Source organism: Carcharhinus amblyrhynchos, chromosome 1 (assembly GCF_965287045.1).
Source record: "Carcharhinus amblyrhynchos chromosome 1, sCarAmb.v2.hapA, whole genome shotgun sequence".
Taxonomy (NCBI): domain Eukaryota; kingdom Metazoa; phylum Chordata; class Chondrichthyes; order Carcharhiniformes; family Carcharhinidae; genus Carcharhinus; species Carcharhinus amblyrhynchos.
Window position 1 is genome coordinate 100,063,430 of NC_137324.1, and position 25,031 is coordinate 100,088,460.

At 41.5% G+C, this 25,031-nt stretch overlaps 1 protein-coding gene across 5 annotated transcripts in view; it reads right to left on the minus strand.

Moving 5' to 3' along the window:
• slit2 (slit homolog 2 (Drosophila)) overlaps positions 1 to 25,031 on the minus strand; it is a 408,776-nt gene that overhangs the window by 219,696 nt on the left and 164,049 nt on the right. The window lies entirely within an intron of this gene.

Below are 25,031 nucleotides of genomic sequence, written 5' to 3' on the forward strand. Positions count from 1 at the left end.
AATATTAACATATATTTTCTAAATAAGATGGTTAAGGTACGGTTAATGTAAACCACAACTTATTGAAAGACTATTTAAGAAATGCATTTTTTTTTCTTAAACTTAGCATTCCCATCTAAAAATGTCTTCTTTTTCATTGGGCCTAATAATGCAATATGAGTTGTTAACCAAAAAGTTATAGTCTATGGCAAATTAATGCACTTATCATAATCTCTACTGCCACTGGAATCCTATCTCCAAACGAACCCATTAGAGACTAGGAGATAATTCCTGTGGGACGTTGATAAATCATGCCCAGCTCTTATCTGAACCAGCACTGATTAACTTGGAGGCAAAACAAATGATCAACAACATTACCTATTCAGGGCACAACTAAGAATTGTCGAAAAACAGCAAGAGATTCCATTGGGGGCCTATAAGCTGCTTAATGCCTCCTGTCCTATGTCTAAGATAGCTCTGAGGTATATTTTGCTGATAAGTATTTCAGTTGTACAGCTCTAAGTGCCCTTTTCTGTCTTCATTTTTAAACAGTGATAAGGTAACAGCAGTTTGCCTTTAAAACCTGCAAGTTCTTGTCTTGCGATATTTCACAGTAGTGGACTTCAGCACAGCCAATTCAGCTGCAAATAAGGAGCAGGCATGATAACAGTTCATTCCGTCAATAAAGGGAAGCAAAGGGAGGTGGTGACATAGTGGTAATATTACTTGCTTAGTGATTCAGAGGCTTTTGGGGACATGAGTTCAAATCCCACCATAGCAGCTGTCAATTTGATTATTTAATAAATCTGGAATTCAAAAGAAGCCAGTCCCGGTAATAGTGGCCATGAAACTACTGTTGATTATCATAAACAGCGTTGAGAGAAGGAAATCTGCCATCCTTACTTGGTCTGGCCTAGGTAAGTCACTCAGTTGTATCAAACTGCTACACTACAGAAAAGTTAACAGCATCAGAAATGATGATGGCATATCCAGCTCTGCAAGGCCCTCTTTACAAGCATCTGGGGTCTTGTGGAGAGCTGTCCCACAGACTAGCCAAGCTACAGTTTGACAAAAGTCATAGTCACTGAATAATACCTTACAGACAATGTCCCAGACACCACCATCGCCAGTATGTCCTGTCGCATCAGATAGAGCAACCAGAGGTGGCAGCACAGTGGTATATCATCAGGAGGGAGTGGCCCTGGGATCCTCCACATTGACTCTGTGCCCCATGAGGTTTCAAAAGCATCAGGTCAAATATGGACAAGGAGATGGCCTGCTGATTACTACCATCCTACCATTGTAGGATGGAATATCTGAGAAGTTATCTTAGGGCTAATTCCAAGTGCTTGTACTCCCATTGGGGAACCATGCATGTGGGCAACGCAACATGCTACATAGTTCATAATTCTCAGTCCATTACATTTAATGGATGGATATCGGGGCTACAATCTTGTGATTTCCAGTATTGCACTCCTGTAACTAAAAATCCACACAGAAAGGACAGGGAACTGACATTACCCATGTAGCAGTAAAACAGGAGAGAGAAAGAAAGACAGATAGGAATGAGAGAGAGAGACATGGGCACTGCTGGAAGTTGAAGCTGAAACAAAATCTGGTACTAAAGCATAAATTGTACAGAAAATTATTGATCTATAGAGGAAAATAGCTCTATCCAGAACAATAGATGTAATTTACTGATAACTGAAAAAGAAACACTGCGTAGGTCACAAGTTCATGTGATAAGTAAGTGAAAGGGATAACAATGTACAAACAATGTAATTTCTTAAAACTGCAGGGAGTCAAAGACTTGAAAGTGACAAATAGATTTTTGGATTTTATAAATAATAGCATATGGCGCAGGGGTTAAGTTGATAAAATTATACAAAACATTGGTGAGAGCACAATCAGAATAAAACTGGAATTTTGGCACCCATTAAAGAAAAGTCTGAATTTTTGCTCATGGGCCAGCAGCATTCACGATTCTGTGGACCTAACTCCTGAAAAACTGCTAGAATTTCTGGTTTTCCTTCCTGGGGGTAATGGGAATCATGCAGGTGCTGCCCCAATCGAAAGTTTGGAGACTGCACAGGTCTGCAACCTGCAAAGGTGGGCAGGCTGTCGGAAAGGCCGGTCTTAGTGCGCCGGTACTTTGTCCCAGCTGCAAACAAAAAACAATAATACGAAAAGCATCCCTCTGCCTTCAATATCCCAAGCCTATCCATGCCAACTCATCTCACTTTATGCCCCTCCACCCATGCCCCATGGCGCCTCATATCTTCCATGCGAACCAATTCTCCTTACCCAGAATCCACCACTACATTTCCAAAGGCTATCCTACTCTTCCAACAAACTCCAGCAACTTTAGGCTTTGTCCTGATATGTCTGAAATGCACAAGTTGTGCTTCGGACAGCCCACTAGCCAAAATTGGAATTAGATCTGGCTGAAAACAGCTGACATGTACAGCTGTCTCCATAAACCATAGATATACAAAGGCCCTATTTCTACAACTGCATCCCCCCAGCCCCCTGCAAAACTTCTCATCCTTTTGGCTAAGATGAAGCCTAGATGGGGTGCAACGCCTCATTGCTCAAGGGCCCCATGCACCCTAGACATTCCCCCTTCCACGTTCTTCCAGCGGGAAAAAGAAACAAAAGTCTGAGGTTGTGTACCAACCGACTCAAGAACAGCTTCTTCCCTGCTGCTGTCAGACTTTTGAATGGACTTATCTTGCATTAAGTTGATCTTTCTCTATACCCTAGCTATGAGTGTAACACTACATTCTGCACTCTCTCATTTCCTTCTCTATGAACAGTATGTTTCTATAGCACACAAAGAAGCAACACTTTTATTGCATACTAATAGATGTGACAATAATAAATGATATAAAATCAAATCTTGTCAGCTTGGATTTTGATTGTTCCTCACATGGTGACCATGAATTGGATTGAATTTGAATTGAGTTTTTTTACTGAAATAAAAGTATTAAAAGGTACACATAAAAATAACTTCTTGGCCTTCTAGCTAAGATCACAAGCCCAAGATCACATGATTCTCTTGTCAACTTGGGTCTTGTATGTCTCTCTCTTGTGGGGGCCATGAATTGGATTTAATTTGAATTGATTTTTGGGGCAAGCAAGGAGATGGATTAAAGACTTGCCCTGAACACTTTACATGCTGGCTTTGTAGCTTTCAGAAAGGAGAAATTTAAGGAGGCCAGGACATCTGGATTCCAGGTGGGTCTCCAGTGCCTGTTTTACTAAAACAGAGAGCCTCCCCACTGTACAAAAATTCAGACCATAGACCATTGAGAGGGCCAAGTGTGGATTTGCCAGGACGATGTAAAATGATAGTGATCAAGAGAGTTATTGGCTGATCCTACAAAAACAGATTTAAGATTAACAGAAGACTTAACAGTGGCTTATTTTAAAATAATAGTTTTTTTTAGTGGATTGAATAGGAAATTGCTATTTGCTCTGGCTGAAGAACCATTGATGAGGAGGGTCATCAGTTTAAAATTGAGAAGAAAGTGAGGTAAGCAGTTGCAAACATTTCTTTTATGACAAGGCATGTTGGAGTATACATTGCTTGTCGCTGGGAGTGATTGAGGCAGAGGCCATTTCATCTTTCCAATGGAAATTGGTTTAATATTTGAAGTGATCAAGAATACAAGTGTATGACAACCTCTATTTCAGCCCAACAATCTTGAGATCTGCTCCTTTTGAATCATTCAGAGCTCTGTAGGAACTAACTTTCCCATCCCACTGCATATTTGTGCACAATTCTATTCTCCCATCCCATGACAAATTAAGAATTTAAAATGATCAAAAATATGAAAATATATCTGACTGGATGGTGAGTTTTTTACTGCATCACACCTTGCTGTACGCATAATGTTTTTGCTGTCACTCTAAAGCTACCAATCAAATTGGTGATAGGCTCCCTGAAATTGATTCCATAAACCAAAGCCTTCTATTTCATTGTGAGGGCAGAAAAAGATGAAATTGATAAAGGAAAATCACATTGTATTGCTTGGACGAGTTGTCTAATGGAATTTCAGCAGTCCATCTTGACAAATCTAAGCTGTCACTTACCAGCTCTTTTGCTCCAGCAGACAATTACTGATAATAGGCAATTAAAGCAAATTCAACAATCATTCCTTTCAAATCTTTTACAGACTTCCTTTTTGATCATTTAGTGTTGTATAATGAACTCTTGCCCCTACATGCTCCAGAATCAAAATGTAGATCTGATACTCTAATGCTCTGGGCATTTTCCTTCTCAATGAACCATGCATCACTGGATTCTGTCGTGCCTGATTTTCTAATAATCAATAGAAGCACATTATTCTGTTATGTGCCAGTTTTCATAGAATCATAGAAACCCTGCAGTGCAGAATGAGGGCCATTCGGCCCACTGATTCTGCACCGACAACAACCCCATACAGACCCCATCCCTGAAACCAACATTTTTTTTTGATTTGATTTGATCTATTATTGTCACATGTATTAATACAGTGAAAAGTATTGTTTCTTGTGTGTTATACACACAAAGCATACTGTTCATAGAGAAGGAAACGAGAGAGTGCAGAACGTAGTGTTACAATCATAGCTAGGGTGTAGAGAAAGATCAACTTAATGCAAGGTAAGTCCAATCAAAATGTTGATAGCAGCAGGGAAGCAACTGTTCTTGAATCAGTTGGTACGTGACCTCAGACTTTTGTATCTTTTTCTCGATGGAAGAAAGTGGAAGAGAGAATATCCGGATTGCGTGGGGTCCTTAATTATGCTGGCTGCTTTTCCAAGGCAGTGGGAAGTGTAGACAGAGTCAATGGATGGGAGGCTGGTTTGCGTGATGGACTGGGCTACATCACAACCTTTTGTAGTTCTTTTAGTTTTATTTCCATATGACTGCTCAGGGTGGATACTGGGTAAGTTGGCATAAGGTGGCATGTAAACGAGGTGGAAGGGGAGGATGAGTGCAGAGGAGGTTTACTAGGCTGATACCGGAGTTGAGGGGATTGAGCTATGAGAGGCTGAATAAACTAGGCTTGTACTCGTTAAGAGTTTAGAAGAATGAGGGGAGATCTCATTGAGATGTATAAGATGATGAATGGGATGGATAGGATAGAGGTGGAGAGACTCTTCCCGCTCAGAAGTCGGGAGGTAATGCTGCAACTTTATAAGACCCTTGTCAGGCCTCATTTAGAGTATTGTGCGCAGTTCTGGTCGCCTCACTATAGGAAAGATGTAGAAGCTATTGAGAGGGTACAGAGGAGATTTACAAGGATGTTGCCTGGACTGGGAGGCATGCCTTATGAAGTTAGGTTGAGGGAGCTGGGACTCTTTTCCCTGGAGAGACGAAGGTTGAGAGGCGACCTGATAGAAGTTTACAAAATGTTGAGAGGAATAGATAGGGTGGACTCTCAGAGGCTATTTCCCCAGGTTGAAATGGTTGCTACGAGAGGACACAGATTTAAGGTGCGGGGAGGGAGGTTCAGAAGTGATGTTAGGGGTAAGTTTTTCACTCAGAGGGTGGTGAGTGAATGGAATCGGCTGCCGTCAGTGGTGGTGGAGGCGAACTCGCTGGGGTCTTTTAAAAGACTTCTGGATGAGTATATGGGGTTTAATGAGATTGAGGGTTATAGATAGGTCTGTAGGTTGGTAGGTGTTGATGTGATCGGCACAACTCGTGGGCCGAAGGGCCTGTTTGTGCTGTAGTGTTCTATGTTCTATGTTCAGAAAGGACAGTAGGACTAGGGGGCACAGCCTCAGGATAAAGGGGGGGCGGTTTAGAACGGAGTTGAAGAGGAACTTCTTCACTCAAAGGGTGGTGAATCTCTGGAATTCTCTGCCCGTTGAAGTGGTGGAGGCTGCCTCGCTAAATATTTTTAAGACGCAGGTTGATGGGTTTTTGATAAGCGAGGGGATTAAGGGTTATGGGGAGAGGGCGGGAATGTGGAACTGAGCCACGACAGATCAGCCATGATCTTATTGAATGGCGGGGCAGGCTCGAAGGGCTAGATGGTCTACTCCTGCTCCTATTTCTTATGTTCTTATGAGGATGAGTTGGCATGGAGGGTATAAGGAACCACCGAGTTAGGTAGGAGTGTAAAGGATGAGAGCTAGAGGGCTAAAATCTTACGGCATAACTGTAACTGAGGTGGGTCTTCTAGCCAGCCCTATCCCAACACTTCCCGTGGCCACCTACGCTCTTCTTGGGCTCTTTTCTGTCACATAACTGTTGTTCCATTCCACACCACCCCACTCCTTCCCCCCAACTCTACCCCCCAACCAACCTCCTGATCTCCCTTCTCTCTCTCTCACTCTCACTTCCAACATACCCTCTGACCTGGAGCAAAAAAACAGACACTCGGTGACCTTTTCTCTAAGGCAGGTCTACTGAGTCTGAAAATTTTCCGACCTCAGTTACATGCCTCAGTAGCAAACATCAGGCCAATTTGTGAAAGTATTTATCTGTATTGATGCTACTTATTTGCATAAAGTCTACTTAGAACACTCCATTCAGCAATGTTAGAAAAGGATGAGATTTTCTAGTCATTCAATGAACTTAGCTACCTTCCTGCTGTTGACTGCTCCTTTGACTTTGACAAAGCTGCATAGCAAAGATCAAGCAAGTCCCATCCAGACTCACTTTTTTCAGCAGCAAAAAAACTAAGGAGGAAGAACCTCTATACCTTATGAAAGAGAAATATCACACTATACTTCAAGGGATTACATTATTGGTTGGGTTTTATTTCAGTAAGCCAACAATCATAAAATGTGCGACAGCGCCAAGGGATACTTTAAGGAGAAGATTAAATCCTAGTGAATGGTAATAGGATTAACTGTTGCAAATTACAAAACCCAAAGAGAATGTGACTAAGAGGCAGAATAACTCTGCTGCAGAGGTTGTACAATATGCATTTTGCATATCATTAATAAAAAGGCTGCAGAATGATTCTGAAGTAGGATTGCATCCAAAAACATGCCTGGGGCTGCCACAAGACAAACCAGTCCAATCACCATTTTGGCCTTTGCCAACATGCTATGGGCTCATAATGAACACACACTGCCGACCTGCCCTTTTGCAGGCCCAAAAACAAGACCACAGAATCGATTGCTTTAAAATATGACCTACATTTACCGAATTGCAAACAAACAGCTATGCCCCATAAAGCATCATGTAGTCAACACATATTTTCTATACAATGCTGTGCAATAATGTACATAGCTACCATGTAGACTGACTTCAGTCATAGAAAACCCTGGCAGAAAAATAACAGATTTAAACTGGAACATGGTTCTAAGGTGGTATTCAGAAACAAGAAGAACATGCCACTGAATAAGCCATAGGACTTAAATTACTGCACATCTGTGAAGTTCTAAAGAGCCATGATTTATTGTCACTCAAAGGCATGATTATCCCTTTTGTCCTGTTGGGTTCAGCAGGGTTGAACTCCATGCTGGCATAAGAGTGCCAGTATGTCATCGGAGGTTTCTTGTTCAGTGCTTCACACCTTCTTCTGTTCAAAGTCTCACTGCAGGCCACATCTGGCTGTGGTTTGGGCCTTCTCCCTGCAGACCTCTTCATTCAGAACTCTGACCATTGCGCACCCCTTTGAAGTTCCATATGTTCCTATGAGTATTTTCTCAAAGCCCAGCTGCACTTGTGAAGATGTATCTGATTACTCTTCATAATGTCCGTTTGGTTTACTCTCCGTCTGCTTTTGTTGTCATTTTTACCTTCAATACTGTTCCAGATCTGGGTGGGTGTTGGTCATCAACTTCAGGACAATTAAATATTAAGTATGTTTGACTGGAATGCACAAAACAAAGGCTGTATGTTTTTACTGATGTATGAATAAATAAATGTGTGCAGAGATTTGATATTACAATCCCTGTGTATTCTGACTGTTCAGTAGAAGTTGCCATCTAAAAAATATCAGATAATTAGGGAAACTGCAGTGTGTCAGATGTTGATCTAATTTTCTTGATTTAAAACAACATGATCAATCAGGAGAACATTTGAATTAACTGCAGTAGCAATTAAGCTGTTATTTTGTAAATTAGCTGATCATTCACTTTACTGGAGTCTCTGCAACTTTGAATTGGCTGCAGGACAGGGGGTATCATTTTCTTCAACTACATTAGAGTTTTGTGGGGAAATTTCAACCTAAGCAAATGGCCAGGTTCAGGTCAAATGATTGAGTGGGCACTGATTAAAGTGGCTGATTGAGTGGCTGTCAAATAGGAGGCAGAGAGTGGGGGTCAATGGGTGCTATTCGGATTGGCGGTTGGTGACTAGTGGAGTGCCCCAGGGGTCGGTGCTGGGGCCTCAGCTATTCACCATTTATATAGATGATCTGGAGGAGGGAACCGAGTGTATGGTGTCGAAATTTGCTGATGACACCAAGATTGGTGGAACGGCAAATTGCACGGAGGGTGTGGAGAGTCTGCAGAAGGATCTAGATAGGCTGGGCGAATGGGCCAGGAACTGGCAAATGGAATTTAATGTTGGCAAATGTGAGGTTGTCCACTTTGGTAGGAATAATGGTAGGAAGGACTATTACTTACGCGGCGAAAAACTGCAGCATGCGACAGTGCAGAGGGACCTCGTGGTCCTTGTGCATGAGTTGCAAAAACCTAGCCTGCAGGTGGTCAGGAAGGCAAATGGGATGCTGGCCTTCATAGCGAGGGGGATTGAATATAAAAGTAGGGAGGTCTTGCTGTATAGCTGTATAGGGCACTGGTGAGGCCGCAGCTGGAGTACTGTGTGCAGTTTTGGTTGCCGCACTTACGCAAGGGTATTTTGGCCTTGGAGGGAGTGCAGAGGAGGTTTACTAGGCTGATGCCGGAGTTGAGGGGGTTGAACTATGAGGAGAGGCTGAATAAACTAGGCTTGTACTCGTTAGAGTTTAGAAGAATGAGGGGAGATCTCATTGAGAAGTATAAGATGTTGAATGGGATGGATAGGATAGAGGCGGAGAGGCTCTTCCCGCTCAGAAAGGACAGTAGGACTAGAGGGCACAGCCTCAGGATAAAGGGGGGGCAGTTTAGAACGGAGTTGAGGAGGAACTTCTTCACTCAAAGGGTGGTGAATCTCTGGAATTCTCTGCCCGTTGAAGTGGTGGAGGCTGCCTCGCTAAATATTTTTAAGACGCGAGTTGATAGGTTTTTGATAGGCGAGGGGATTAAGGGTTATGGGGAGAGGGCAGGAATGTGGAACTGAGCCACGACAGATCAGCCATGATCTTGTTGAATGGCGGGGCAGGCTCGAAGGGCTAGATGGCCTACTCCTGCTCCTATTTCTCATGTTCTTATGTAAAGTTTGATAAATCAGATTCCCAATGCCAACCTGATATTGACCCTTCCATTTCTTGTTTTAACTGAGGTGGTAAGGCGAAGGGGCTGCTAATCCACTCCAACAAGGCAGATTGGTACTTTAAACACCAGCCACATTGTCATTCTGCTTTACAGCTTTTAACTGTTATTGGTCAGGTTTGCTGAGCATTGGGGAACCAGCCCTGCGAGCAGGTAAGAAGAGCTAGGCGGATTCAGGAAGCGAGTGCCTTCATATCCTCCTCCAGTGTGCCTGCTGGAGGAACCCCTCCCCCCATGATCAGCAACCCAAGATATTTGTATATTGGTTTTTCAAATGTGAAATGCAGGAATACTTTCTGACAACTACACAAATCTTGAAGCAGACTGCCCTCAACATTGTGACTCATTATGAATACAGCAGAAGTTGGAAATTGAAATAAAAACAGAAACTGCTGGAAAAACTCAGCAGGTCTGGCACCATGTGTAGAAAAGAAATTGTATCATTTTATCAAATCTCTTTATGTCTGTACAACACTTTTTCAGGGCAATCATTACAACTTTATGTTGGTTATTTACAGAGATGCTGCAGAACCCTTCCAAAATGTTTGAATTTAATTTCTAATTGAAGTACTTGTTTTCTCAACAATTGCAAGTGATCTCTTTCCTCAGGTACCAAGACCTGAGAGTAGGTCAGAATCATGAACCTCCATGTTAATCTTATACTTTGCATCTTGAGTCCCAAAGGTTCCTTTTGTCCTAGGTTCCAAATGCAGATGCTTTCTGTCAATACAAGTGTCTAACAATGCTGACCATAGGTGCCTCTTAGTGCCCTACTCTGCACAAACTGGTGAGATTAGTACCACGTCTAAAGTTTATTTATGAGTGTCACATGTAGGTTTACATTAACACTGCAATGAAATTACTGTGAAAATGCCCTAGTCACTCTGGCATCTTTAGCATAGCCAATGCACCAAACCAGCACGTCTTTCGGACGGTGGGAGGAAACCCATGCAGACACGGGGAGAACATGCAGACTCCGCATAGACAATGACCCAAGCCAGGAATCAAACCCGGGTCCCTGGTGCTGTGAGGCAGCAGTGCTAATCACTATGCTGCCATGATGTTGCACACGTGAATCAGAGAAAAATGAAAATTTTACAAGACGTGATCCTTTCCTCTTGCTTTATAAACATTAGCACGCCAAATTACAAACTCTCCTCTGTTTCATACGGGTTCTGAACTGTACACACATGACTGAGGATTGATGTTTTGCTGCTAAAACGCAAGCTGCTAGACGCAATTTGCCACCTGCTCCTGTGGCGCTCTTGGATTTTTAACATGACACCACTCTGCTCATTATTCAGTCGCCAGCTGATCCTCAGCCGTCTATCCTGCATTTATTTTGACACTGCTGTCACTGCCTAAGTAACTGGATCACTGCTCAGAAGGAATGTCCCGCATACTCTAATTGCTTGGTTTACTGACATGCGTATTATTTTAAAATGACATAATAAAGCCTCAGGTGTCTACAGAAGTACCAACACTTTTGGAAACTTCTTCTGCTGGAAAGACATTCTCCGCAACCCAGGTCAAATAAAGCTTCAGGTTAAAACGGTGAAGGAAAAAACATAAAAGTGTGACGCGCACTAGCTGGTGGTTAATCTTCAACTTTCAGGGGATAAGGGGTGCCAAATAACCCAGTTAGTGTGTGAAACAAATAGGGCTTTTCAAGTTTATTTTTGTCCACCCAGACTTTGGCTTCATAGTTTGACAGAGAATAGTGGAAGAATAAACCAAGTTCAATGAGCCGTAACGATGTTCCAGCTCACTGCACAGCGCTAAATAAAACAGTTTGTTTTATGATCCGCTAGACAGTGGATAATTCACAGGTAGAAAGTATGGACAAGCCCATGCCTATTTTCTATAAGTACTTGGATCAGGTTGCCTGTGCATTGTAGAAAGTAATGGCCATTAAGAAGATTTAAATGAAAACATTTCTATCACCTGTAGCCAATATATCTAGGGCTAGAAGCATCCAATTTGAGATCAGCCATCGGTCGAACATTAATATCACCAAATCACTATTGAATAAAGTCAATCCACAGACAGATCTACCTACATTCCCTTTGGCTCAAGTTCAAGCACCTGTAACATGCTGACTTTATATAAGGCCGCTAGCATCATTGTATGCTCTTGCCATTTGGGTGACTCAGTACTGTCAACTTCTGTCTGTTCATTCCTTTCATACAAAGATTGTGGTTTTCAAAGTAATAATTAGACTCAAAAAGATGCTCCCAAACAAGCTCCTCGTGTTACCCCACACCCATGAAAATAATTGAGATAAAATGGTCCTGTTGTTGGTGTGTGCTGGACAAATACTGCATAGAGTGGATGGGAAGGGCCTAGTAGAGATCTCAGTGACTAGGGGACATAGATTTAAAGTGATGGGTAGAAAAATGCAAGGGGAGATAAGGAAAACATTTTTCACCCAGAGAATTGCGGAGGTCTGGAACTTGCTGCATGAACAGTGTAGAACAGGCAGAAAGGCTCAGCTCATTTAAAAGGTGTCTGCACATCAAGTGCTGTAGCCTGCAGGGTTACGGACTAAATGCTGCAAAGTGGGATCAGACCGAGTGGCTTGTTTTCCGGCCTACACGGACACAATGGGCCAAGTGGCCTCTTTGTATGCTGTAAACCTTCTATGATTGTCAAACAATAAAAATAAATCCAGAAAGATGGAAACACTCAGCTCCCTTGTAATCTTTTTCATTGAAAACCTAAATCTCATCTCAACCTGCTCTTCTCTAAGGAAAACTAGCCCAGCTTTTCCAATCTGTCCACATAACTGAAGTCCCTCATCCTAGGAAGCATCTCTTAAATTCTTCCTATAAAGCTTTCCCATCCTTCCAAAGGTGCAGTACCAATACTGCAGTTAAGGCCAAACCAGATTTTAATAAAGGTTCATCCTAATGTCCTTGCTTTCGTATTCCATGCCTTAATTTATGAAGTCCAGAATCTGGTAGACCTTTTTAACCACTTTCTCAACAATTTCTGTATATATACCGCAGTTTGGAATTATAAAAGATTTATAACATTTATCAAAGATTTTCCCCAGTTTGGTTCAATGACATCACTCATGAGTTCAAACCCTTTTCTCAAATTTGAGCACATAATCTAGGCAGACATTTCATTACTAGCATTGAGGGAATATTGCATAGCTGTCTTTCAGACGACATGTCAACTGAGGCCCATTCTGCCAGTTCAGATGGACATGGAAGATCCCATCTTGCTACCTGTAGGAGAGCAAGGGAATGTTCCTACTGCCAAGACCAACATTTATCTCTTGGTCAACACCAGCTAAAATAGATTATCTGATTTTTTTATCTCAGCAATATTTGGAGTACCTTGCTATATTTACCTACATAAAACAATTGCTGTACCTAAAATTAATTGGCTGCAAAGCATGTTAAGATGTCCTAAGATCATGAAAGTAAGGATGCCTAGTCAATGAGACTAAATTTCCTACTTTTAGCATAGTGATTATGAAGTAGTAGTAGGGAATGAGGCCCATCAAGTTGATCAGGAGGGAATCATTTTGGAAACGGTGATAGTGGCGTGATAAAGTATAGACTGGCCATGGAAAAAGGTGAAGGAGCAAACTAGAGTAAAATTACTTTACTAGGGAAGAGCCTACTTCAGTGGCATGGGAACAGCTCTGGCCCAGGTAAATTGGAATCAGAGATTGGCAGACAAAACTAGCAGAGCAATGGGTTGCCTTTAAAGAGGAGAAGGTAGATAGGATGGGCTGCAATGGATCAAGAAGGCAGCTCATGACTGCCTTTTCAAGGGCAATTAGGGATGGTTTTGGCATGCTGGCCTTCATCAGTCACAGCATTGAGTGTAGAAGTTGGAAAAATTATGTTGCAGTTGTGCAGCTTGTTGGTGAAGCTGCACCTATGTTGGTCGCTTTGTTATAGGAAAGATGTTATTAAACTGGAGAGAGTGCAAAAGAGATTTACAAGGATGTTGCCAGGACTCAAGGGATTGAATTAAAGGGAGAGATTGGACAGGCTAGGAATATTTTCTTTGGCATGTAGAAGATGGAGGGATGATCTTATAGAAGTGTATAAGTTCATGTGAGACATGGATAGGGTGAATGCACTCAGTCATTCAGCGGGCATAGGTTTAAGTTAAGAGGAGAAAGAATTAATGGAAACCTAAGAAGCAACTTTTTTTACCCAGAGGCTGGTCCATATGTGGCATGAGCTGCCAGAGGAATGTTTGAGGCAGGGACATTGCCAACATTTAAAGGTATTTGGACAGATGCATGGGTAGGAAAGATTTAGAGGGTTATGGGCTAAATGCAGGCAAACGGGATTAGCTTAGATGGACATTTTGATTGGCATGGACCAATTTGAGGTGAAGGACCAGTCTCCATGCTGTGGATTCAATGATTCTATGATTCAGCACATGCATTATCTCCGCAGCTACCTCTTTTAGAACCTAAGGATGTAGACCATCAGGTCCTGGGATTTATAGGATTTTAGTCCCTTAAGTTTCTCAAGTGTTTTTTCTTTGCTGCTATTAACCATCTTAAGTTCCTCACTCATATGAGCCCTATGTTACCCTCTATGTAATTTGTGTCTTCCTTCTACTGTGAAGGCAGGTACAGCATATTTTTTCAATGACTCTGCCATTTCCTTATTAAAAAGTCATTTTCTCCTGTCTCTAAGGGACCAATATTACTTTAGCTACTTTTATAACACTTGTAAACCACTTTACTGGCTAGCTTATTCTCAAATCCTATTTTTTTCTTGTTTGCCAATAATTTGGTCACCCTTTGATCTTTTTCTAAGACAATCCCAAACCTCAGGCCTCCCGATTGTTCTTTCCATAATTAATAAGTTTGTTTCCCCACTTCGCAATTCCATAAGAGATGTGTCGGCCCCCTGAACACAGAGGCCAACCATCCTGGGTGAAAAAAAACATTTCAGCTCCAGGGTGCCTGCCTAGGCCAAACCCCAGTTGTAGGGGCACATGATCTCTTGTGGAAACAGATATGCCTCGCTTCCTGGATGTGAAAATTGATGCAGCAACATTAAGTGTTGGTCATTAAATTATACACTGACTACCGGGAAGGAGATGTTTCACTTCCCTAGCTGAGGGACATCAATTGCAGTCCTAATATCCCCACTGCCACTTGTGACCATACCTCCTGACCGATCAAATCTGGGACCTTTATTTACTGCACTAAGAAACACAATACTCGGTAAATTATCAAGGGTGATTTTCATTAAAACAGTACCCTTCTTTCAACTAGTTATAACATAACAAGTAAAAGTTTTTTGGATGTCAGCCATTACTTGGAAGCACATTAAATAGGGAGATGTACCAGCCTTTTACATACATTCTGGCTGTTAAACCATTCCTGTTTATTACCACAACCATAATAATAGTTGCATTCCAAAGTGTACAGGACTTCTTATTTACCTCACTTTAAAAAAAAAATAATTCTTTAATGATTACAGGCAACATCTGATCATTCTGAGGGCCTATTTTTACATTCAGTGTGGTTGGGTAAGATGGCAACTGCAGAGCAGCTGCCCATGATACGTTGGCCCAGGTTTCGTTTCCACGCCAATGGAATTGGATATATTAATGGGTGACCAATCAGCAGCTTCCTACCCACACCAAATGTGAAAAATCACTCCCCATCTCCCTGGGAGATTTCACATGAATTCATTATTCTAACCATGCAGAGTAACTCTGAGCAAGGTGCAGTAAATGAGGCTGAATAAGTTAAAGGTTCTTTACTGCCACATGCTGGGGAGTTGCAGTGATTCATCGTACTAGTTCAATGCTGGGCACAGTTTTAGGTGCCCAAATCCAAAAAGGATGTTAAACATATAACAAGCATACAGCAGAGTTCACTGAGCTGATACCAGGGATGGGAAACCAGACTAATATTATTATTAAAAAAGATGAAATACCGCATTATTTCCACTGTGGCACAGAAGGCTGTCAGGAGATTTAATTGACTTTTTTTAAACTGTGAAGATATTTTTTGAAACTGAGGGATTCAAGATATATAGAGATGGGGATCAGAAAGAGAAATTGAGGTAGTGGAAGAGGTCACAATCTTATCAAATGATGAAGCGGGCTCCACTTAGCCTTTGGATTATTGCTGCCTCTATTTATGACCTTACATTGTTTTAAGGTTTTGATAGCCATTAGTAAAAGGCTACTTTTCCTGCTTGGGGAGATAGTGATGAGAAATTATCAATTTAAAACTGTGGCTGACAGAATGCAGAGAAAAGAGAACAGAAAATGTTTCTTTCTGCAGAGAGACTGTTACATCCATTCAGCAACAATTGAATAAATATGTAAAGCAGAAGGAACAATGAAGAAAGCGCAGGATAATGGGATTAGTTTTGGATTATGCTGGGAAATAGCTGGCACGGACACAACACGCCATCAATGTCTGCTGTTCTATATTTCTGACCAGTTCAGATACGTCACTGGGTCATTTGTAAAGCATTAGTTATTTTTACCTTTGGTGGTTCTGAGGTTTAGATTGTGAGGGAAGGATATGTTCACTCTCCATGAATCCAGAGTTTAAGCAAACAGATGAAAGGGTCAAGTTGACCAAAATAAACAGAGAGTGGGTTATTTTCCCACAATCCAAACTATTGAAGGAACTTATAGATAGTCCAAGGCTCCAGCGCCCTTCTCTGTGGGCTTAACACATCACTTCCCATCCTATCATTTCAAGTATCTCCATAACAATAAAGTAATTTAACTGTTCTACAAGGGTGTTATTTTATTCTTAGAAACATAATATTTTAAGATGTCTACCCCTCCCTCCTCCTCCTTGCTAACTTGAAATTCATCTTGGCAGCTGGAGGTGAACTTAAACATTCCATTTTTAAACACCTCAATAATATTCAGCGTTTCCTCCAGGCTTACTCTCTCGCCTTGTGAGGACTTGTGTCACAAGCACTTGTGAACCCTCCATATGTCTGTTCCCATCTGCCATCCACATTCAGTACATGGTGCTAAAGTCCTCGCCCAGCTTCTCAAGAGTCATGCTCAAGATGCTATCAGCTGATCTTACACTAGTATTTAGAAACTAAGTTTCCCAAATGAAAATGGGGGCATAGCATGAGTGTTGTAGAGCCACTGCATTGTCTCAAGGTAAAGCAAACAAAAAAAACTCTTAAAATGGAAGTAATGGAATTAATTGTTTTACCAAATTCATAAATACACTTGATTTAGTTTCTTTTGGAGAACCAAAGATGAGAACAAATAATACAGTCTACCACTGTTTTTTACAGAAACGTCATTTATAAAGAAAACAGTGTGGTCTACAAGGAAATGTTTTTCATGACGTATTCAGCTATGTGTACAACCGGTGGTGGACTTGAATATCGGGCGACACATTGCATACTTGTCAAGTTGCTTGCTGCTTGTATCAAATAAATTTTGATTTGTAAGCCAGAAATTCCTGACATTAACACATTCTAAAATAACAAATGGCCACTGCCAGATAAACTGACACTAAGGAACGAAATGGAAGCATTGCAGCTCTCTAGTTTCCCGCAGCTTCTTGTGCAGAGGCTCAAAATAAAACTGTTCTAGGTTCTTAATATGGCCATACCCTACAAGCATGTGTCTGGAATATTGTTACCTTGGTAACATTTTGTCTAGAAGGAGAAAGTGCATTAGCAGTAATTGACATCATAGAAATTAATGTATTTTGATTGAGATTGCTGTTTTACTAAAATAAATTAAATGTTAGACTGTTCGATGTGAAAGAATGATGCTCTCAGCTCCCCACATCTTATGAATGTTCAGCACTGTAATAGCTTTTAATGGAATTGCAAATGCATTCAAGCCAACATTCAATAAAACGATATTTTGCCATTCACTTACTACACAAACTGGCCTGGGCTCCAATCCATTAGTGGCTGCATAATTACATCAACATTTTTCAGAGCAGGCCTCGATGCATGAAGGTTTAAATGAAAGTGATCATCTAACATTAAGATTTCTACCAAAAGGATGAACGTTTAACTTCTCCTTTATAACAGGGACACAGACAACACACACAATACACAAGCACTTCAACAAAGCCCCAAATAATTGGCACACAGTCACTCAGCCCTAATTGAAGCAATCACATCTTTTCGATAGGTAATGACAGGCAGATCAGATTTCATCCTAATTTAGTCAAGCCTTAATATCACAGATTGTAAATATATACCCCTTGTATGGTCTGCCTCTGATGGGGCAAAATCTGTGAAAACAAATCCGTCTTCTCACAAACAACGATGCCTGTCACAGCCCTTTTAAATGAAAACCACTAAAATATAATTGGCTCTGCAATAATTTCCAGGTTCTCTGAGGGAATGTTATGTATCCCAAATGGAGGATTAATGCCCTGACACTTGAGATCGGTTATTTCTACAAGTTAAAGCATTCACAATAATCAAAGAATTCTTGTCAAGTTAGTATTGAGTTGTACACTAAAGGAACACAGAAAACAAAAAAAACAAAGAAACCACAAAACAAGCTCAAACTAATTGAAGGCTAAAGGTACATTAGATTTTAAAAAAAATCTATCCCCAACTGCCCACCCTAACCTTTTGAACACAAGCAAGCGTATAGAGAACAGCTTTGTGCTACCTTCTCAGTTTTGAATATGTCGCTTCAGCTCATTTACATATCCACTGAATGGAAGGATACTCCACCAAGTTCACTTGCCAATAATCCCCTCAGATGTCTCTGTAAAGTGACGTGACCCAGATCAGATCTGCACCAAACTTAACCAGTGTCCTATTATTTCACAAACAATTCTGGAGATTTGGAGAACACATTGCTTTTCTTAAAAATGTTTCAGTCACTTACTTCTTCTTTCATATTTGTGCACCAGCCCTTCTGAAGATGGTACTTCCTCGTAAAGATATTATTCCACAGGAGCTAGCAATCATCGTGTATTTCACCTTTCAACATTGATGAGTCTGGGCAGTAACCGTCAGCAGCCGTTAATAGTATTGGATTGTGATCATTGGATACTGATTAGGAATAGGATCTCAGGTTTGATTTTCCCCCTCCGTACACCAGGAAAAATATTAAAGTATTGAACAACACGAGCAGCCCCCACAAATCAGATCAGCTGATTCAGTTAAGACTAATGCCTGAACCTGGAATCTTTCTCGATCAGTAATGACACTATGGGCAGCACAGTGGCACAGTGGTTAGCACTGCTGCTTCACAGTCCCAGGGAGCCAGGTTCAAATTCCCAGCTTGGGTCACTGTTCTCCCCGTGTCTGCATGAGTTTCCGCCGGGTGCTCTGGTTTCCTCCCATAATCCAAATGACATGCTGGTTAGGAGCAGTGGCCATGTTAAATTCTTCCTCTGTGTACCTGAACAGGCACTGGAATGTGGCAACTAGGGAATTTTTACAGTAACTTCATTGCAGTGTTAATGTAAGCCTACTTGTGACACTAATAAATCAACTTAAAAAATAAACACTATGTATGTCTTATGCAATTGGGAAAGCATGAATTCATGTTACTGATAACTACTGTTCATGATATGGATTCACGAAGGGCAGTCATGTTTGATGAACTTGGTGGAATTCTGAGAACATTACATGTGCAGTGGACAATGGAAAACCTGTGGATGTGGTGGGTAAATGGAGCTGAGTCCACAAGAAGATCAGCCATGATCTTATTGAATGGTTGAGCAGGCTCAAAGGGCCAGATGGCCTACTCCTGCTCCTAGTTCTTATGTTCTTATACTATTGGTTGAAATTATTTGTAATTTCCTCTACAAGGAACTTCCAACAGGCCCATCATACTCAAAAACCTAGAAAATTATTGATGTGAATTAACTTTATATCACCATTAAAAATACACTGCACACATTAGCCTTCCAGCCTATTTTAGTTTAAACATGATTAATTTTCTTTACCTTGAAGTACATCACACTTTCATTCTTTACTAAGTGTTGAGTAGGTTTATGATTATGTAGACTAATTAACATCCTGTGGCTTATTAAGCACACAACAGTTGCTGACTTTGTCCAACTTTGGTAACTCATTTGGAACTAAACTTTTGGATCTGCAATGATCAGTTGCAATTATTATTTCAGATGCTGTGCTCCCCACTTCACAAGTCATCATCTATTTATTTTTATCCTCAAAACCACATCCATATTGGATGCTAATTTCAATCAGAACATGTGCTGCTGGTTCCATTAACCTGCCCTTTCACATCACATATGGACTCTGAATTCTCCAGTGCTATTTGTCACAGCATTACATGACCTCATCTGAGAATTAGGTTTCCAACCAAACCTAATTCAGAGGGAATACAGTGCTAAACAACATTTGCACCTGATTGTGTCTCAGCAACCTCCTCACTAGAGTTATGTCCTTCATAACTGACATACACTGTACCATCAGAACCTTTTACAAGCTTATTAGTGATGACCAAACAGAAACTTAACAGTAGCAGCTGCACTGAAGTTGGATTTGAGAAATCAAGCTTTAAAATGGATTACGCACAGGAATGCAGGCTAAGCCTTAAAAAAACAGCACTGGAAGAGCGACGCAAACGCTTCGAAAACACAAAGGAAGAATTTGCCTTTATATAGCACCTTTCACAACCTAATAATATCACAAAATATTTCATGGCCAGTTGAGTATTTTTGAATTGTAGCCACTGTAGCAAGGTCGGAACTTAGCAATCACTCTCTGCTTAACAATGATTGCAGCGTTGCTGTCTCCTGAGCTGTGTCTCAGGTAGTGCTAATGTGCTTCAGTGAGTGGGCACAATCTTTCTATTACAAGATTAAAAGATTATTTAAGTAGTACAACAGTTAAAAAAGACATTTGTAACAAAATGAAGGGCTAGATTTTATGCCACCCCACCCCGCCTTGCCCCGCCCCGGGGTTTAGATGTGGAGGGGTGGAACATTTAAAATGCAACAGGTGGCCTTCCTGCTGTATATGTGCCCACCACTGACCTGTCTGAAATTCAGTGAGGGAAGCGTCAGGTGATCTGCCTCTCCTTGGGCCTAATGAAGCACTTAAATAGCCAATTAATGGTCAATTAATGAAGGTTTGCATCTGCTGCAGAGCAAACTCAATATTCTGACTATCTATCTGTATGCTCCTCAAGCAGGAAAGTAGATAAATGTGCCGGGTGGTGTGTGTTTGTATACAGCTCGGGAAGAGTTCAAATGTGACCTCACGTTGGATTAGCTCACGATGGCAGTCAGAGCACTCCATCCAAGCGTTGCCAAGCTCTCTGGGCTATGAAATATTCAGGCTTTGCTGTCTCTCAACTAACATCACCAAAAATAGAAAACTTATCAATGCATCTCATTGCTGTTCATGGCTGGTTGCTATGTGCAAATTGGCTCCGTCATGTTTGCTCACTGATGGATAAATAACTCAGACTATATTCCAACACACATATACAAAACCATGAATGGTGATTCAAGCCGGGCACTTGCCAGAACCATACCTGAGTGTGACTCAGTATTTTCAGAAGAGAGAAGCAGGTGAACAACAAATGGCAGTTTTTACAAATTACATCATCACATCTTCTACAGTGGAAGCTGTCAGGTTATATTGCTCCTCTGGGACAGAACGTTGCAAGATCAATCTTGGCTCCAGAACCGCGTTGCCACTGCAGCAGAAACAGGGGCTGGCATTCCTCAGATGAGATGTTAAATCAATACCTTTCTGTCCCAGTGATTGAGATGGAAATTCTGCAGGAATCTGATCAACATTTTTCTGTGGGGCAGATCAAACCGGTGAATTGTCTCATTGCTATCGTGGGACTGTGTGTGATAATGGATGCTTGCATTTGCCTACACAACAACAGCATTGTATTTTAAAGTAGTTCTTTGGATGAAGTACCCTGAGAAGTGATGGGTGTAATTTTCACCTTCACCACTTGATTAGTAAAACAATGGATCAGATCACAGGAGGAGGAGATTTACAAGGTTTACAGTCCAACGCCGGCATCTCCACATCAGATCAGAGGCCCATGATAGAAATGATCCTGCTGGATTACAGTGAAGATTGAAACTTTGAAACACACATTCTGTGTTATGTTTGTACGTGACTTCCTAAATTAAGATCTGCACAACTTACTGAAACATGCTTTGAGGTTTAAGTAAATTATGTAAATTTTATTTTTAGCAAATCTTTTTAGACTTAAGGTATACACTTTTGTAATGATTGTTTATCAAGCGAGTTGATGATACAAGTTACTAAGGGATTAAGTGAGGAAATTTTGATTTTGCCTGATAACATAAACCTGGTACTGGGAAAAGAGCAGTAGCAGGGTGAACGTAACAGTTTTCAGGCAGTCAACACAGCAACATAGGCCAGATGTCCCCCTTCTGAGCTGCATGAATCTATATTGATTCCACTGTCTATTACACTAGTTCTCTGATTTTCGCTTCCATTGTTGTGAGATAGAACATAGAAAAACTACAGCACAAACAGGCCCTTCGGCCCACAAGTTGCACCGAACATATCCCTACATACTAGGCTTATCTATAACCCTCTATCTTACTAAGTCCCATGTACTCATCCAGGAGTCTCTTAAAAGACCCTATCGAATCCGCCTCCACCACCATGGCCAGCAGCCGATTCCACGCACCCACCACCCTCTGAGTGAAAAACTTACCCCTGACATTTTCTCTGTACCTACTCCCAAGCACCCTAAACCTGTGTCCCCTTGTGGCAGCTATTTCAGCCCTGGGAAAAAGCCTCTGAGAATCCACCCGATCAATACCTCTCAACATCTTATACACCTCTATCAGTTCTCATCTCATCCTTCGTCTCTCCAATGAGAAGACTGAGCTCCCTCAACCTATCCTCATAAGGCATGCCACCCAATCTTGGCAACATCCTTGTAAATCTCCTCTGCACCCTTTCAATAGCTTCCACATTCCTCCTGTAATGAGACAACCAGAACTACACGCAGTACTCCAAGTGGGGGCTGACCAGGATCTTATAAAGCTGCAGCATTATCTCCCGACTCCTAAACTCAATCCCTTGATCGATGAAGGCCAGTACACCATACGCCTTCTTAACCACATCCTCTACTGCGAAACCGATTTAAGAGTCCTATGGACCTGGACCCCAAGGTCATTCTGATCCTCTACACTGCTAAGACTCTTACTCTTGACATTATACTCCTTCATCCCATTTGACCTGCCAAAATGAACCACTACACATTTATCGGGGTTGAAGTCCAACTGCCACTTCTATGCCCAGTCTTGCATCCTATCAGTGTCTCGCTGCAACTTCTGACATCCCTCCAAACTATCCACAACACCTCCAAAATTTGTGTCATCGGCAAACTTACCAACCCATCCCTCCACTTCCTCGTCCAGGTCATTTATAAAAATCACGAACAGCAAGCATCCCAGAAGAGATCCCTGGGGCACTCTGCTGGTAACCAACCTCCATGCAGAAAAAGACCCATCTACAACCACTCTTTGTCTTCTGACAAAGCCAGATCTGGATCCCCAAAGCAACGCCCCCTTGGATCCCATGCCCCCTCACTTTCTCAATAAGTCTTACATGGGGGACCTTATCAAATGTCTTGCTGAAGTCCATATAAACTACATCTACCGCTCTACCTTCGTGAATCTGTTTAGTCACATCTTCAAAAAACTCAACCAGGCGCGTAAGGCATGATCTGCCTTTGATAAAGCCATGCTGACTATTTTTGATCATACTATACTTCTCGAAATGTTCATAAATCCTGTCTCTCAGGATCTTCTCCATCAACTTACCAACCACTGAGGTTAAACTCACCGGTCGATAATTTCCTGGGCTATCGCTACTCCCTTTCTTGAATATAGGAACCACATCCGCAATCCTTCAATCCTCCGGAACCTCTCCCGTCTCCATCAATGACGCAAAGAGCATTCATGAGGTTCTGCAATCTCTTCCCTCGCCTCCCACAGTAACCTGGGGTACATCCCATCCGGTCCCAGCACTTATCCAACTTGATGCTTTTCAAAAGCTCCAACACATTCTCTTTCTTATTGTCCACATACTCAAGCTTTTCAGTCCGCCGCAAGCCTGCATGACAACCACCAAGATCATTTTCCACCGTGAATACTGAAGTAAAGTATTCATTGAGCACCTCTGCTATTTCTACCTATTCTATGCAAACTTTCCCACCGTCACATTTTATAGGTCCAATTCCTTCACATCTCATCCTTTTGCTCTTCACATACTTGTAGAAGATATGAAGAGCAAAAAAGACGTGGATAACAAACAGCCCAATTAACATTCCTGTTCCAAGCTATCACCCAGAGTTAAAAAGACCTCAACTACGTGAGATGTTTCAACTTAGTAAAATGATAAAATGAATCTTTTAAACTACCAGAGAAAGGCGCCTTTAAATTAGCATGAGAGCCCTGTTGATATCTGCTCTAACTTATATGCTGCACCACTATTCTATTTAATTAACTGGAATTGCTAATGGATTTGTATCAGTGAATGCCAATAATCTTCTAATTCCCCGCTGAATGCCATTCTCCATGTGAGTTGCTTTAACCCTTAAACCTGTCATTATACTTTTAAAACAACTTTCTGATTTTTGTAAACAACTTCATTCTTCTTCATTCTTTACTACTGATGATCACAAATGGACAATCTCATTTTCTAATTTATTATTTACATCTGTTCTGGCTTTTACCAATGTCATCACTCTAATTAGCCTCGGGAAGTGTTTTGAATGATTGGTTCAATATGTTAGGTAAAAATAATAGCTATATTTTGCAGGCCTTTTGTCAGCTCACAGACATCTTTCACAAATTGCAAAAGAAACATGTAACCATTTATCTACAGTGTCCATCACAGACTGTGTTGAATCTGAGCAGAAAATGGATAAGTGCATTAACTTCATGTCTTACACAATTTATGCCATGTAAACTGACAGCAAATTAGATGCATTGTCAATGTGTAACATTTAAACCAGAAGGTTCCCTTTGTTGGATTTAAATAAGGCAGATTTCACAACTATTGAAAATTCTATCTGATAGGACTTCCATGACTGAAACTCGCCTCATTTTTTGATTGTGTGTGTGAGTGACACTTCTTAACGGAATCTTCTTGAATAATAGAACCCCTGCAGTGCATGAGGGTATTCAGTCCATCGAGCCTGCCCCGACAACAATCCCACCCAGGCCCTTTTCCCATAACCCCATGTATTTACCCTCCTAATTCCCCAACACTAAGGGCAATTTAGCTTGGCCAACCCCCCCAACCCATCTTTGGAGTGCGGGAGAAAACCGGAGCACCTGGAGGAAACCAATGCAAACATGGGGAGAACGTGCAAACTCTATACAGACAGTGACCCTGAACCTGGGCCCCTGGCACTGTAAAGCTGCAGTGCTAACCACTGTGCCACCATGCCGCCATAAGTAAATAGTAAATGAAGGGTGGACCTGGAGACAGTTAATGGGGAGTTTGGTGGCAGTGCCTGGGGAATTTGGTGACAGTCTATGAGAATTCAGTTACAGCCTATGAGAATTTAGTATTAGCCTGAATTAATCGTACAAGTAGATGTAAAAGGATATGACGTAGTCGGCATTAGAGGCATAAAGTAGACAAATGGCATATTGGTCTTCAGAGTGAGAGGATAAGTACAGGAGCAGGGATATCTTGCTGTAATCATGCAGG